The sequence below is a fragment of the Pinus tabuliformis genome, chromosome 7, assembly GCF_031772625.1.
Source record: "Pinus tabuliformis cultivar Carrire ecotype Pingquan chromosome 7, CPIR1, whole genome shotgun sequence".
In the NCBI taxonomy this organism is placed as follows: domain Eukaryota; kingdom Viridiplantae; phylum Streptophyta; class Pinopsida; order Pinales; family Pinaceae; genus Pinus; species Pinus tabuliformis.
Window position 1 is genome coordinate 457233717 of NC_142293.1, and position 17068 is coordinate 457250784.

Genomic DNA, 17068 nt, shown 5'->3' on the forward strand with positions numbered 1-17068 from the left:
CCTTGCTCTCTTGCAGGACCACCGTCCACAGCAAGATGTCCACACCTAGTGCTAGGCTATCTGGTCATCACCAGACTTAGCCAATCTCAGTTGCTTGTTTCCTTTCTCTGTCTGTCCCAACAACACAGAGCATTTTTCCCCTTTGGAAACCTTTCCAGTCAGGGGGGAAAAACAGTTAGGGTTGGGAATCATGGAAACTGTCTTGCCTCTAACTTCCCCCTTGAGAAGTGGCCAGTTTCTTTATGAAAAAAAAACTTTTCTTTAAAAAAAAAATCCTCTGTAAAAGAAAAGAACTAATATTATTTAAATTCAAACGATAATGTTGTCAATCTAGTCACCATTTACCACAATAAAATTAAATAGTTACATTTATCCTAGGGCATTACATCTCCCCCTCCTGAAATTGGACATCGTCCCAGTGTCCGTTGACCAAGAACAGCTCCGGATAAGTTTTCTTCATGAGCTCCTCATCTTCCCAAGTGGCCTCATCAGGCCCAAAGTGCTGCCATTGCACTTTAACTTGGACAATAACTCGCTTCCACAGTTGTACTTCTCTCCGGTCAAGAATGCTTAGTGGCTCGACCAAGACTTCTCCTTTCGGTTCGACCTACAATATACAATATTCTAAATCAGTTTTTTTTAATAAAACTTTCAGATTGGTCTACTGAAAGTAATTCTCACCTGAATATCTTGCCGTTTGATCACATGTTTAGGTTCATAAATGTATTTCCTTAACACAGAGACATGGAAGACATTGTGGACCTGGATGTGACTTGGTAGGGCAAGCTGGTAAGCCACCGACCCAATCCTTGCCAACACTTGGAATGGTCGAAAATATCGGGGTGTCAACTTGGCACACCCGCTCCATTGCAGTGTACTCCTTGCTTGAACTCTCACATATACATGGTCACCGACCTGGTATTCTTTAAACCTCCTCTTCCGATCAGCAAAGTTCTTTTGTCTATCCTGAGCAGCTTTTAAATTGGGTTGTACTCTTTTGACCATTTCCTCCATATCCTTAAGGATTTCTGGCCCCAACCTTAATTTGTCTTCAAGTCCACCCCAGCTTGAGGGTGTGCGACATTTCCCCCCATACAAGACCTCAAAGGGGCTCATTTGTAAGGAAGTATGATAGTTGTTATTGTATCCGAACTCGACCAAGTGCATATAGTCCTCCCACTGCGTTGGTTGTTGCATTACATATGCTCTTAACATGTCTTCTACCACCTGGTTCACTCACTCTGTTTGTCCGTCGGTCTGGGGGTGATATGATGTACTGAAGTTCAGCTGTGTTCCCAATTTTGCAAATAATGTCTTCCAAAAGGCCAACGTGAACTTCACGTCACGATCTGAAATTATCGTCTTCGGGAGTCCATGCAATTTAAACACATTCTACATGAAGATATGGGCAATCTGTACAGCTCTGTAGGTGGATTGCACAAGTATAAAATGTGCTGCTTTACTCAACCTATCTACCACCACCATGATAGAGTTGTTATTCTTCTTTGTCTTAGGCAGCCCTGTTATAAAATCCATAGAAATGGTTTCCCACTTCCATTTCGGAATGGGTAACGGTTGTAATAGCCCCGCAGGATGCTGATGCTCAGCCTTAATTTTTTGGCACTCCAAACACCATGGTAGATACTCACCCACATTCCTCTTCATACTGGGCCAATAGTACTCTTTTCGAAGCCCAGTGATCATTTTCTGATACCCTAGGTGCCCAACATAGTGACTGATGTGAAATCCATCCAAAATCAGATTTTTAAGACTATTTTGATTGGGTACATATAGCCTCTTTTTGAGATACAACATCCCAACATCATCTACCTCACAGCTTGGTCGTTTTTCCATGCTGGTAGACTGTTGTACTCTTTGTTTTATTTGTTGGCATTCAATATCTTGTTCTGCTACTTTTTTTATCATTTCCTCGAAGGGGTTTCTCCATTCGCTAAAGGAAATTTCATACAAACATTGTAATTTTCTACTTAAAGCGTCCACCACCTAGTTTTCTTTCCCCTTCAAGTGTTTGATGTCAAAGTCAAAACCACTTAGGAAATCTACCCACCGTGCTTGCCTCGTGTTTAAAGTGGGCTGGCTGAAATAATTGGTCAAACTATGGTTGTCTGTCAGTAATAAAAATTTCCTTCCCATGAGGTAGTGTCGCCACATCTTCAATGCGCGTATGATGGTTGTCAGCTCCAAGTCATAAGTAGAATATTTCTGCTCATGCTCTTTTAGTTTCCTAGACTCGTACACAATTACATTCCCTCATTGCATCAACATGCCTCCCACACCTTCCTTGCTTACATCAGTGCACACCACATAGTACTTATTAGGATCATCTATGCTCAAAATGGGCGCGGTGGTGAGCAGATACTTAAGCTGCTCAAAACTCTTTTGACATTTCGGGGACCATTTGAATATTCTTCCCTTTTTCTATAAGGAAGTGATGGGATATGCTACTCTTGAGAAGCCTTCCACAAATCATCTGTAATAACCGGCTAACCCCATAAAGGACCTGATGTCTGCTACATCTTTTGGTACAGGCCACTCCATTATGGTCTTTATCTTTTCAGGGTCCACCGCAATCCCTTCCTTTGTGATTATATGACCCAGATACTGTATTTATTCCTTGAAGAAGTTGCATTTGCTGAATTTGGCATATAACTGGTGTTCGCAGAGGGTTTGCAACACCAATCTGAGGTGCTCCTTGTGCTCTTCCATAGTGCGGGAATATATCAGTATACCATCAACGAATATCAGTACAAATTTATCTAAATATCGATGAAATATGTTGTTCATCAGGAACATGAAAGTTGCGGGGGCATTAGTTAACCCAAAGGGTAACACCACAAACTCGTAATGCCCATACCTCATCCTAAAAGCTGTCTTAGCTGTGTCCTTTTCCTTAATTCTGATTTGGTGATATCTTGATTGTAGATTGATCTTGGAGAATACAGTTGCTCCTTTCACTTGGTCGAAAAGTTTGTTAATCCGAGGTAGAGGATACTTATTTTTTATTGTCAGTTTGTTCAAGTGACGATAATCTACACACATGCGAAGGGTCCCGTCTTTTTTCTTAACGAATAATACTGGGCCCCCCCAGGGAGCCACTCTGGGGAAAATATAATTTTTATCCAACAGCTCCTGTAGCAGGATTTTTAACTCTGTTAGCTCAAGTATACTCATTCTATAGGGTGCTCGAGATACTGGTGCTGCCCTTGGTACCAATTCGATAGTAAATTTTATATCCCTCTTAGGCGACAGTCCGGGAATCTCTTCTGGGAACACATCAACAAAGTCTTCTATCACAGGGATGTTGTCCTGTGTGGTTGTTTTATCTTTCGAGTTATCATAGCCCACTTGAATGGCATAAATTTGAAACCCCTTTCTAATGCATTTCTCTAACTGAGATACAGTTATTGGCCAAACCTGCATTGGCTTCTTAATTCCTTGCATCTCCTGCCTTGCTCCATGTTCATCCTTATAGTAAATAGTCTTTGTTTTGCAATTGACCAGTGACCAGCGCTTTTCTATCCAGTCCAGACCGATTAGAACATCATATGAACTGAGGCGAAGCACATTTAAATCTTCCATTATCGGCTGCCCTAAATAGTCTTTGTTTTGCAATTAACCAGTGACCAATGCTTTTCTAACTAGTCCAGACTGATTAGAACATCATATGAACCGAGGGGAAGCACATTTAAATCTTCCATTATCGACTGCCCTACAATCTTTATAGAGCAGTTATTGACTTTTTCAAGTACCTGCCTCTGGGCCCCGTAGCCAGCTGTACTAGCCATGGATTTTTGAATTTAGCAAGTTGTAGTTTACAATGTTTTACCACCTTAGGACTAATATAGCTTAATGTGGCTCCAGGATCAATTAAAATAGATACAGTAATGTCTGAGATTTTACCTTCGAATTCCACCATGGTCGGCTGGTACTCCGCCTGGCGATCGTCCAGTGTTGCATTAATCCTTGGTAGGCTACGTCCTACGTCGCTGACTATCGATGCTTCATGAATTTGGGATAACTGTTCGGTACCCTTTCGCTGCGGATAGTTTTTGACGTAGGGAGGCCCTCCACAACCCTAGCACTGTACTGGGGGTCTTGTTGTCCCTTTGCTATCCAATCTTGCAGGCTGTTCTCCGACTCTCGACTCACTAGTTGGCTTGGTTTTGAATGAGTTTTTCTATATAGTTTCTGTTGTTCTGCCCCTTGCCAATTCCCTTGCTTCCACTACTACAATTTCCTTTACTATTCCCAGCTGACGTATTACCTCTTTTATCATTCCATCTTTTACCTGGAACTTCCCCTTTTTGTTTACTCTATTGGTAACAAATCCTGGCTTTACGTATGGATTCGTCCATTGTCTTGGGATTGTCAAACTCAATCCTTTCTCGCATATACAGGGGTAAACTACTGACAAATCTTTGCACCTTAGCTTCTTCCTCTCTAATATAAGGCACATAATGAAACAAGGAAGTAAAACGAGTGATAAATTCGCCTATGGTATGCTGCCCCAACTGCAAGTCATGGAATTCCTTTGTCTTTTCATCATCAAAACGTTCAGTCAGGTATCTTTCTTTGAATTACCTTTGAAATCTCTCCCAAGTTATGGTCTGTTCACTTACTCCCTTTACGATCTTAACTTCTTCCCACCACAGGGTGGCTTTTCCCTGCAGTTGGTAAATGGCCAACCGTGCCTTAAGATTGTGATCGTATTCGTATAGCTAGAAATATTTATTCATATTAATCAACCATGCCTCAGCTGCTTCCTCCTGTTCCCCATCAAAGTGCGGCGGTTTAATCTTACGAAACTCTCCTTGCAACTCTATCCGTTGCCTTTTTGAGGTCTGTTGTTCAGATGCATTGTCAGATCGTTCCTCCCTCTCTTCTGACCCTTCAGGTTCTGTATGGTAGTTCTGTTCCTCAGACATTCTTCGTTGTTCCGTCCTAGGATTAGCTGGTGGCTGGTTCTATTTGTTATACAGGCTTTTTATAATTCTCTCTTGTTCCATTGTTAGTCGTGCATTATCTTCACGTAACTGGGCCATTTCATTTTTTTAATTCCTGCACAGTCTCCAAAATAGCCTGGTTTGTATTGCGAGCTTCCTCTCCGAGTTGTACCCATAATTCTGGGTTATCTCCTGGGTTTGTTGTAGGTCCCTGTCCAGCTACAAATCTGTGGTCTGCTGCTTTCTCTTCTTATGTTGGCTGACTGCTGTTTCGTCTTGGTCTTTCCCTAACAATCTGGGTAGAGAACATGTTTAGCACGACATTGGAAATATATATATATATATATATATATATATTAAATTTATGTCAGTCAATTATTGCCCACGGGCCTCAGTTTTGAAAACTTGGCTCTGATACCACTTGTCATAACTCTCGAAACTATTTTTTTTTTTAATTACAAGCATTTACATCTTATGTAACCTGTCACTATTCATTACCTGCATTTTCACATTTTCACATACCATTACTTCACTTGGTGTGTTATATCAAACGTGTACAATTTTCAAATAAATTAATCCTTTTTCTGCCTACGTGTACAAGGATCCATCTCCTAACGAAGATGGCAATCCTCAACAATTACTTTGGCTATGGAAAGGTTTTATATAAGCCGTCAATTGGGTGTGGGAGAATGAGTCATGAGTATGAGACCCTTGATTCCACCACTCCACTACTGTTGATTTGGTATGTTCCATTAATGTCTGCTCTGCCACTATACGTGGCAGGTGCAGCGTTGCCCAATGCCGCTATTGCCTCAGGATCCTTACTCAATCTATGCCTTGGAGGCTAGCTCGACGATCCAACGGTGGTAGACAGTGCAGGTTGGTTCACATTGCATGGTCTCTTTGCAGAAGCTCATTTCATCGCCAATTGCCCAGGCTGCCACTTGAATGCCATGCTCATTCGTGGGTCTGTGCATTCGGCCCTTCGTTTTCAGTTTACTACCAGGTGGTGTTCATGCTTCTACCACCTGAACTATGCCCTCAAATGTGGCTACAGGTAACCATTCCTATTCCACATGCAGCAACATATGCCACTGATAAAAATGTTGGAAGTATTTATTGTTTGTTTTTTTTTTTTACTTGCCTTGTATAACTTACATATTATGGCTCAGTTGCTAGCTGAAAAACTGTTTCTTCCGTGCAGGGTTCTCACACATCCACCTTCGGAGTTGGCTTTGCTTAGGAACGCAGTTCCGCAAAGATGGATTCAAGATTCGGCGTTCCAAGTATGAGGCATAAGGCCAGTTGAATACGTCCATTGTTTCCCTCTCATCTCTTAGAAACTGATATGCGAGGGTTTCTAAACTAGAATTGTGTTTAATTTACGCATATGATGCTTGGGATTCTCAAATAATTTGTCCTGTACAGAGGACCAGCCTCGTCGTGGCCTCCCTCTGGCTTCATGCCTCTAGCTAGCTCAGTTGCATTTATTTTTTTGGTTATTTGCGTCCCTGGTGGGTTTCAAGGAAAAAATTTGGGTCAAGCCCTCTTATGGCTTCCCTTACTATTCTGTAAATGTAACTACTGTATATTTTTTTTTTTGAGCTGAGTGAAGAGTTTTCTTTTGTTTTCAAAGAACACTACGGTTTGGGGTATTTGGCCTGGTAACCATGCCGAGAGGGAAACCCTTATAATTTCCCGACAAGTCAGTTTTAATATTTGAGCAATACATGTATGAGATTATTGAGTTACCTGACTTCTGACAGTGGTTTTGGCTGTAATACCGTGATTTCCTAGACTACTCGGACTGTCATAATACAGTACTCAGTTCTTGATTGGTTTGCTCGGTTATGTTTAATAACGAATCTACCCTCCCTGGGTCAATGCATCTATGGTTTATAGTTATTTTCCTTTATGTTTAATTATATGATACAGTTTTGCTATGATGCCTTATTTTCCTGAATTACAGTTCCACGCATGGTAACAGGGTTTCCATAATTACAAATGAACAACGTTTTCTTCTCCTGTAATTCCTACTGAGTTTCTTTGTTGTTTATTCAGTAACAAATGAATGGCTTAATCACTCTCACCTGAGAGCTATTTGCTCGTCTCACCTTGAGATTTAGAATTACAGTCGCTCAATTATATTTCTTTTGTATATGAACTGTGTCGATTACCTAGTGAATACATGTGACAGTAAGTCTCAAACGAGGGTTATGGTCTCTGGGGTATAAATACCCTGAGCCATCATGCATCTGTCTCAGATCCCCTAAAGGAAAGGTAATTGATTGCTGCTGTTGGTTTTCAATTTGCGCTTTGCCCCCAAGTATACCCGATTTTTTTTTTTGAAAGTAATTTACATGTTATAAATTAACAAAGGTAGCGTAGCCACCTTGTCCTATGATTTTATCGGACAGTAAGTCAATTTCGTCAGTGGTCTTCGCCTGTGATGATGTTTTCGGCTTCTTTCTCAGCCATAGTTAATTCGTGGAGTAATTCTAGAAGTAGTACCCTATGCCTGGGGTTCCGAAAATACTACCCTTCACCAAGGGTTCGGGCAAACAGAACCCTTCCCTTAAGGTTCTGAGTATAAGTACTACATACATTATACATTCTTTTTATAGTCAGCAATTCCACCCTTACTATCGAGCCTACGGTAAAGGTCCCCGATTATTTTCTTATCAACACTGTGGGTAGAACCCTATTTACCCAATTCCTAAATAAATATCTACAATTTTCAATCATTTAATACAATATGCCTCCTCAAAAATTAGAGATTTCCCATTTTTGTTAACAAAGAAAAGAAACAGAGAATAGTTCAATCCTTACCTCGGTCGCTATTGCTTGTTAAATACTTGTAAGCGGAGATTACCTCTACGCATCTCTGTTCACCTGCTTTCAATTTGCCACCTGTCCATGAGATTCATCCTCCGGGACCAGAATCTCCCCCCTTGCTCTCTTGCAGGACCACCGTCCACAGCAAGATGTTGCACTTAGTGCTAGGCTATCTAGTCATCACCAGACTTAGCCAATATCAGTTGCTTTTTTCCTTTCTCTGTCTGTCCCAACAGCACAGAGCCTTCCCCTTTCCTCCCTCTCTTGTTTTCCTCTCTCTCCGTTTGTCCCAACAGCATAGAGCCTTTTTCCCCTTGAAACCTTTCCAGTCAGGGGAAAAAAATAGTTAGGGTTGGGAATGATGGCAACTGTCTTGCCTCTAACTTCCCCCTTGAGAAGTGGCCATTTCTTCATGAAAAAAAAACCTTTTCTATAAAAAAAAATCCTCTTTAAAAGAAAAGAACTAATATTATTTAAATTCAAACGATAATGTTGTCAATCCAGTCATCATTTACCATAGTAAAATTAAATAGTTACATTTATCCTGGGACATTACACTTAAACCCCAATTTTTTTATAGTGACAAATTTTTATTTAAAAGTTTTTCGATTTTGCCAACTCATCACTATACATTTTAATGAATAAAATTTTATAAATTCTTAATAACATTTTAACAAATATAATGTATTCAATAAATATTGTGCTTTAAAATTTTATGGGGACAATTAAAATAGCAAGAGAACTCATGGTTGCATTATAATAAGAATTCGTAGATGGGTTTTTTCATAACGTTTAAGTTTTTTGTGATTATAATTTATTGTACACTTTATTTGACTCACTACAAATCGTTTTCCACATATTTGATATACACAATTATATGTCTTTAGAATTTTGATTTTTTCATTATTAAATATTGTTTATAGGAATGAGGTTAAATTTGATGCATAGTTATTTTCATTAAAATAATTGATTTTTTCATTAAAATTACATAAATCTAATCATATTCAATATTTATTTTACTTTGCCTAATTTTCTATATATTTTTTTTTAAATTTCTTTTATGAATATTAAATAATTTATATTAAAATTATTATAATGTTAAAGCATATATAATTATTATCAAATTATATTTCAAATCAAATATAAAATTTGTGCAAGTAAATAAGAGTGGGCACTAAGGTATATGTATCAAATAACAAGTAAAATGATTGGGGTTCCCAATCATTCTTGATAAACTCAATTGACTAATATTATATTTTTATGTGTGTGAGGGAGAATTAAGTTTATATCAAATGACTGAGAGGAATGATTATTATCCACCACACCTAAATTTTTTTCTAAAAATTTAATTAAATTACTACTTAAATTAAATATTTATATAATAAAAAATTGTAAATATGAAAACATATTTTTTATAAGCATAAATTAAAAGTTTTTCTATTTTAACGTTTCTATATTTCCTAATCCTCATTTTATTTATTACAAATAAACCCATCAAATTTATTCATTATAAAGAAACATCATAAACTAAAAATAATGATTTATATAATACATTCAATTTCTTACTTTGTAACATAGATTTGTAAAAGCCCAAACACCTGGTCTTTGTGAATGAAAATAGACTATGCGATAATTAAATATAAAAAATAAATGATATTGTATTTAGAATAGTCACAAACCACTTAAATTATAATTACAATTTAATTTATTCCATTGATACTATTAAATTTATTTATTTTTATTATTATTATTATTATTATTAGTTTATTAATTTATTATTCTATTTATGTATTGTTTTTCTTTACGCGCATTTTATTTATTTAATTTATTCTCTATTATTTGTGTTCCACTATTTATCTAGTCTAACTAACTATTATATTAAATTTCTTCGTTTAACTAAATTCCATTAACTTATAATTTTTAATTTTTAATGTTACCTTTTAAATAACTTAAACACCGATCAAATTATTTTTATGTATATTTTTGGTATATCTTAAGGGTATGGTCACCGAATTAACTAACTTCCTTCAAATTATTAAAAATGGTGTTTTGAATTTGATCCCTAGGTCAAAATTAGCCGTTGGTCAAGTTAGCCGTTGGAGGCTCTGCACAGACTATTTAACATACAAAGCTAGATCTGTTTTCTTCAACTGTCCTGACGATGAACCACACTGGTTGGTTCGAAACGCGTCGACAATGATTTTCTGAATGTGATTTAGGCCAAAATTTCTTCTGATAATTTGTTATGGATCACAGAAGCCTCAATTCAACCAATCCATTGATACTATTTTGAAAAAGAGAAAAAAATAAATTCTCATAATTTTAACAAAATAAAATCATTTTAATACATATTTTTTAAATACAATATTGTTATTTCCCACGGGGGCTTTGGATTGACTGTGAATGGGTGCATTGTTAAGGTACTCAGTGGGATAGGTCACTGGTTCAAATCTCCCATGGGTGCTTACCTACCCAAAAAAACATACAATATTGTTATTTAAATATTATAAAATTCAATTTAATTGATCAATTAATTAATTAAAAAAAATCCATTCATAAATATTCCTAAATTATATACATATAAAATGTTAAATATTTTGAATTTCAAATGATTAAACATATTATCAAGCAAACTTTAAAATTTAAAGTAATCAAATTTATGAGCATTTTGAACCAATGCCAAACCCATGAAACAAAAAGAGATTTTCTTGATTTTTATTGTATGGGTTTTAACTCATGAAAGAAAAGGGATTTTAACACTTCCTGATTTTTATTGTAAGTTTTCACAGTATTTTTAATTATTTCGAATGAATTTGAAAAAAAACAAAAATATCCCTTGAAAATTAAAAAAATCCTTTTGATTAACCAATATCAATTAACAATTATCGTTATAGGAAGGATTTGGTGCACAGGTCCCATGCATAGCAATAACGATCACACCCTATACACTTATTTATTAGAATAAAATTCAAATATGAAAAATTAAAGTAATATTAACAATCTTATTATATTAATATATTTTAGAGTTCATTGCAATAAATAAATAATAAAATTCTTGTTATATTAATATATTTTGGAATTCATTCGACCCCATTAGGTTGTACTGAATACGTTGTTGGCATTGACGGTTTGGGTTTCCAACCGTATTTCAGGAAACCTTAGTTGGAATATGTTCATGGTTCGAGTGGCTTCACAAGCTAAGAAAATTCTTTAGAGCAGGCTGAAATTACTAGTAGAACAATGATTATGGTGGAAATATAAATGAAACTGTGAAATCACATAGAAATCTATGGCTGGCCTTGCGCCTATGTCACCCAAACACATTCTTTTATAGAAAAGTGGGACTCACATCCTTTTCGTATCTGTCGCATGTCAGAACCTAGGTAAATGTTAAATAAATAGTGTGTAAATAATGTGCATCGGTCACAGGTCAGAACTTAGGCCAATTTATTATTTTTTAACTTGTGAACAATCAAATACATTTAATTTAATAATCGTTTAATTACTATTTAAAATATTAATTTAATGATCGTTTAATTACTATTTAAAATATTGAAAACTTTATACAACATTTGACAATATTAAATATAGAGATTAATTCAATTAATATTCTCATGGATAATGTCTTTTTCTTTGGTTGTAAAGAATTTTTGGCTTTGTGTTTTTTTTTTAATTTTAATATTCAAACTCACGGAACCAACTCTGATCCTCTAAGATCAATTCAGCTGCATTCACTCGTTCACATATTAATGACATGGATTTTAATATGGTTTAAATGTTCATTAATTTTAAATATTTTAAATTAAAATTAAAATATTTTTCCGAATTATAATTTTTATTTATTTTTACTTTATTATATGAAAAATAACATCTACAAAATAAAATTATTTAAAAATAAATAAATGAAAAGCTAAAGTAATGGAATGGACATGATATTAAGTATTCAATTTTTCTTTTTTATTTTATATTAGTTTCTGATTTTATGAATTTTCCATAATTTAACATTATGAATCTAATTTTACTATTTTTATTTAAAAACTTTTCAATTTTGGCAGCTAATCACTATACATTTTAATGAATAAAATTTTATAATTTTTTAATAACATTTTAATGAATAAAATTTTGTAAATTCTTAATAACATTTTAACAAATATAATGTATTAATAAATATTGTGGTTAAAAAAATTATGGCGACAAATTTTTATTTAAAAACGTTTCACTTTTAACAAATTATGACTCAACATTTTAATGAATAAAATTTTATAAATTCCCAATAACATTTTAACAAATATAATGTATTCAATAAACATTGTGGTTAAACAATTAATTCCGAATAAAAATATTGCATAAGTATAATTATACTTTACGTATCATTAAAGATTGAAGCTTGAGGTAAGCCCCAGCAGTCTCTCCCCTAAATTCAGTGAAAATTGTGTAATGGTAATAATGCATTTTGACTAGATAATCAAGAGTTTATGGTGAATATTTTGGATTTTGTATCTTCGGTGAATATTTGGATGATTTATAATTATAATATATATAAATTATAATTTATAATAGTAAATTATGTATTTATTATTAAAATTGTAGAGAACAAATATTTATTTTTAGAACATTTGTTTTTAAATAAATTGAATTATTGGTCATATGAATTTAAGTTGCATATAGAACATTATTTTTTAAGAGAAAATGTAATATTATGTAAAAATAAAATTTCATGAGAGGTTATATATATATATATATATATATATATATATATATATATATATGCAGTTTTAGTTACTGTATTTCTAATGCAACATAGCAACTTATTTTTACCCATTTTTCAATATTCTCTTAGTGTAATAAGGTAGAAACATTTTATGCAACATAGCAACTTATTTTTACCCATTTTTCAATATTCTCATTGTAATAAGGTAGAAACATTTTTTGGTTTGGAAGTATGGTTTTAGTATTTTAGTTCCAACTTTCAAATACTTAAGTACAAGGTCATTACTATATGGCTACTGAAAAATACTTTATTTATTATTCTAATTTAACTATACTCGTTAAATAAGAGTATCTACAATATAGCCTTTGTTTAAATGTGACCAAAATTCAATAATTAAACTAAACCTCATAAAACACTATCTATACAGCCTTGACTTAATAGATGAATAATAGATGAATAGATGAATAGCTCTTAAAGCTAATGTGAGTTGATTTGTACGTGCCTAATTTGAACGAGAGTGGACATTGGCTTGGTTTCGTGAAGGTAAGTTTCCAACATTCGTTGCAACAGAGGTTGCTGCACGTGGCCTTGACATTCCTATGGTATATTTATTTATCTATTATGCCTACCACGGGAAGAGGTATACGTCTCCTTGTGAGTCCAATAAGTGATTATGGAAAGATTATTGGGTCCCTGCCCGGTTTGGAAGTTGGTTGAGAAATGAATTTAACATATGGAGTTCAGATTGCACAGCTAGCTCTTATCATCATCAAAACCAACCCAACGACAGTGTATCATAGTGTTCACCTGAAATTTCGTGAAATACGATGTAAAGATTTTTGAGTGTTTAGAGAATTTAATTTTAATTATTGGTTAGGTGTCAAAATCATCTATTCAAGTGTCTTAGTTTAGTTTTAATTAATTTAATTTGATTCAAAGTAGTTAATTCAATTTGATTCAAAGTTGGCATCATTTAGTGTTGCTGTCCCCACTATAATTTTATTTAACTGAATCTTAATATTGAGAAAAACAGTCTTCTACTCTACTTTTCATTTTCATTTATTATCATAGTATCAGAATTAATTTGAATAAAACTAGGAAAGAGCAACAACATCAGAAAAGTGAAAATAGAAAAGAGAAAAAAAGCAAGTCTGCGTAAAACTCCATGAGACCAAAACAAGAAATTGAAGAAGACGAGGCCAGAAGAAGAAATTGAAGAAGACTGCTAAGAAGCCCGTTGCTGCCAAACTGTTCAAGTCGAAGAAAAAGCGTCATCTGTTGTGTTTGAAAAATCCATTCTTTTTTTAAATTGAGGAGAATTGCTAACGCATCCAAGATGCTGTAGTAACCAAAAGTCTATTATTGTAATTTATAAAAAAATAAAGGAGTCATTTATGGAGGTAAGAATGGGTTGGATTGTCAAAATTGGTGGGAATCTACGGAAAAAAAAAAAAAAAAAATTGTAGACGCAGTGTTTGAATAGTATTTTTTGATGGTGGAAATGAATTCAGAACCATCAAAAACGTCTAGAACACTTAAAATTTTAAGATTTGACAACTATAAATTAGATTTACAAAAATCCTGGCTGAATTTGAATTTCCATAATCTTCCCAAGGAACAATGTCAAAAACATAATCAAAAAACGATGTCAAAAACATAACGGATAAAAGGGAAAGGCACAATTTCCAGCAATTCCAGACTAATGATAAAACCCAATAGGAGCCCACTGTGTGGAGGCAGAGCCACCGTGTAGTAGGGATGTAGTAGAGGAGCACGAAGTTTGAAAATAGAAAAGGTGTGTATCTAAATAAAAAATAAAAATTTGGAACGACCCAACGCAGCGCCAAAGAAAGACGAGCTGCATGGATCGAGTCAATTACAACCCAACGCAGCGCCAGAGAAAACGAACTGCGTTGATCGACTGAAACTTACCAAAACATTAAAAATTCTCGTGTCAGCGCATAGAAGTGAGGATGTGGAAATGAATTGACGGTTAAAGCCTCCAACGAGACCGAAGTTTAAAAGGTCCGCAGCGGATTAGTACCACGAGAACTAGGTTTAAATAGTGAAAGGGTACACGTAAAAAAGTCATATGGTTTATTTCTTAATTACCTTGGTTATATTGTTTTAAAAAGTTATGTAAGCTTTTAAAAGGCGTTTCCATATATTTAAAGACAAAGGGCTTCTCTTCATGAACGAGAATTTTGTTTTATCCTCTAATTGTATCCTCTAATTGTTTTATCTTTTTTTTTTCTCCATATGTTTCAAACTTAGTTTCTTCATTTTCTAGTGCAACTCTCTCATTATTCTAGGCTATCCATGCATATCATCTATCTCTTCAAAAATTTGTTTGTATCTGTACTGCTACCACATGTCACCCTTTATAGTGTGATATTCATCATCAGGTTTTTAAACATCAATTTCATGAAACATTAGATGAAAATAAAAATTTAATCTCTTCGAAACTCTAATACCTGAAAATATCATCATCATCTATGTTGTCTTCAACATTCATTTTTGCAACTTCTATGCAGACTTTATCAAGACAAGGTGTTGCATGCTTCAAGGAACTTTAATTCTACTTCAGAATGTGATCCTTATTCTTGGTTGTTGCTTACATATGCACACTCAAAATGAAAAATAAGATTAAAAACATTTTCAGGATCATATTATTTCTTCTCTACAATGAGATATTTCTTTTATTGTGCTTTCTTCTCTCCCTTTGTCACTTCAACTCCTTCGAAGAGGTTTTCTTCCAATTGGTTTTAATACCCAAGTGGGCTTCTGTCACCGAATAACATCATGTCGATATAATGTTTTGTTGCATCATCTGTAACCATTCATCAAGATCCAACAAGTCTTCATCAAACTTAACATGAGAAAATTGAATTTTTGGATTCACCATAACACATGTTTCTCCAATGGCAAAGTTATTGTCATGAACAAGAACTATTGTTGGATTCACTAAATCTTCATCCACTTTTGGTTGTGCACAGTGGGGTTCACAAGCATCTACATGCTCTTTCTCTACTTGTTTTGGACATTCTTCACAATCATCATCCACTTATGGCTAAGCACAGTGGGATTCACCAAACTCTTCATCATCAATCTTATTACTTCCCGTTTAAGTGTTCCTAACTTCCTTGGTTGTCTTTGCATTGACAATTAGGGGTAGAATGTTGTCATTAACATATTATTTTACGCATTTAAATGCAAAGGCATTATTTTTATTTTTGGTTTCCAATTCTTTTAAAAACATCTCTAACATTTCCTATTGCTGCTTTGACTTTCTCAGCCTCTTGGATTTTCCCATTATTTATTCGGTCCTTGCTTCACATAGGGGTCGAACACTACTGGTCCAACTCTCTTTTCTCCATTGTTATTTCCACTTTTTGTTTATCATGAAAAAAAAACTTCTTTGAGAAATAACTTTTCAATTTCACAAACAATTTTATATTTCAGTTTCACTCAAATGCATCACCTTCTCCCTTAAAAAAAATTAAAAAATTACATGCATCCTTAAAAAACACTCTTAAAAATTTCAAGAATGCATCCTTTTAAAAAGCTCATCTCTCTTTTTCTTTAGAAAGGAACATGTGTACCCTTTAAACTCCTTTAATAAATCCTTTTGAAAATTTACATAAAGCCTCTTGAAAACTTGACCAATTGGAGCTCAAATAAAAGACTTTATTTTAATAAAATGAATGGCCCCTCTTTCTTTAAAGAAATGGGTCTTTACAAATTTTTCAAAAGCAAAGGAATTTTAAATAAGCCATTTTTAGAAAGAATGGTGTAAGTGATTGAAACTAACACAACTCCTTTAGCTGTTGTGGTGTGTCAATAATTATGCTCCAATACTTTTGGAGTGTGTTACTTTGGCTTCAGTGCTTCATGAATTAAAAATAAAATAAAATTGGCCTTCTCTTTGAGCCAAGGAAAACAATCAGTCTCGTCCTTGCTTATTTAAACAATGGACACTTTTCATGGCTTCTTTGCAGGATGTTTCTTTAAACTTTTGTTTCTCTCTCAAGGAGTCTTATGCGGGCTTTCCTTTCTCTTTTTTGCTCTCAAGGAGTATTATGCAGGCTCCGCTTTGATACCATGTTGGGAATGAAAAAAGTGGAACAAAGATACTCTTCTCAATATTATAAAAAAATTAAAGAAGATTACATATCATACATAAATAATTAATGATTGGAGTGAGATGAACTGAACTAGAATAAATTCTCATTGATTTGTGACGCTTGGATGGACAGTTGTGACACCTAACAGGTGGTTCAAATTAGATTCTCCAACACCTACTATGAAATCCACCACATATGAATCCCTGCCATTCTCATGCAAGGCAGTGCATCTTGATGAACTTGACCAAGGATTTGATACATTTTCTACTTAGAAGGTGTTGACATTGTCATTTTTTTCAAGGTAGATTCTGTTACAATTCTCTAAACAGTTATAGTATGGAGATGATTTTCAATCTCATTAAGGGATTATATTCATATTGTTAAGATGTCATGGCTAGTATTTGGCATTGTCATGGCAATTGAAATGCGGGAAA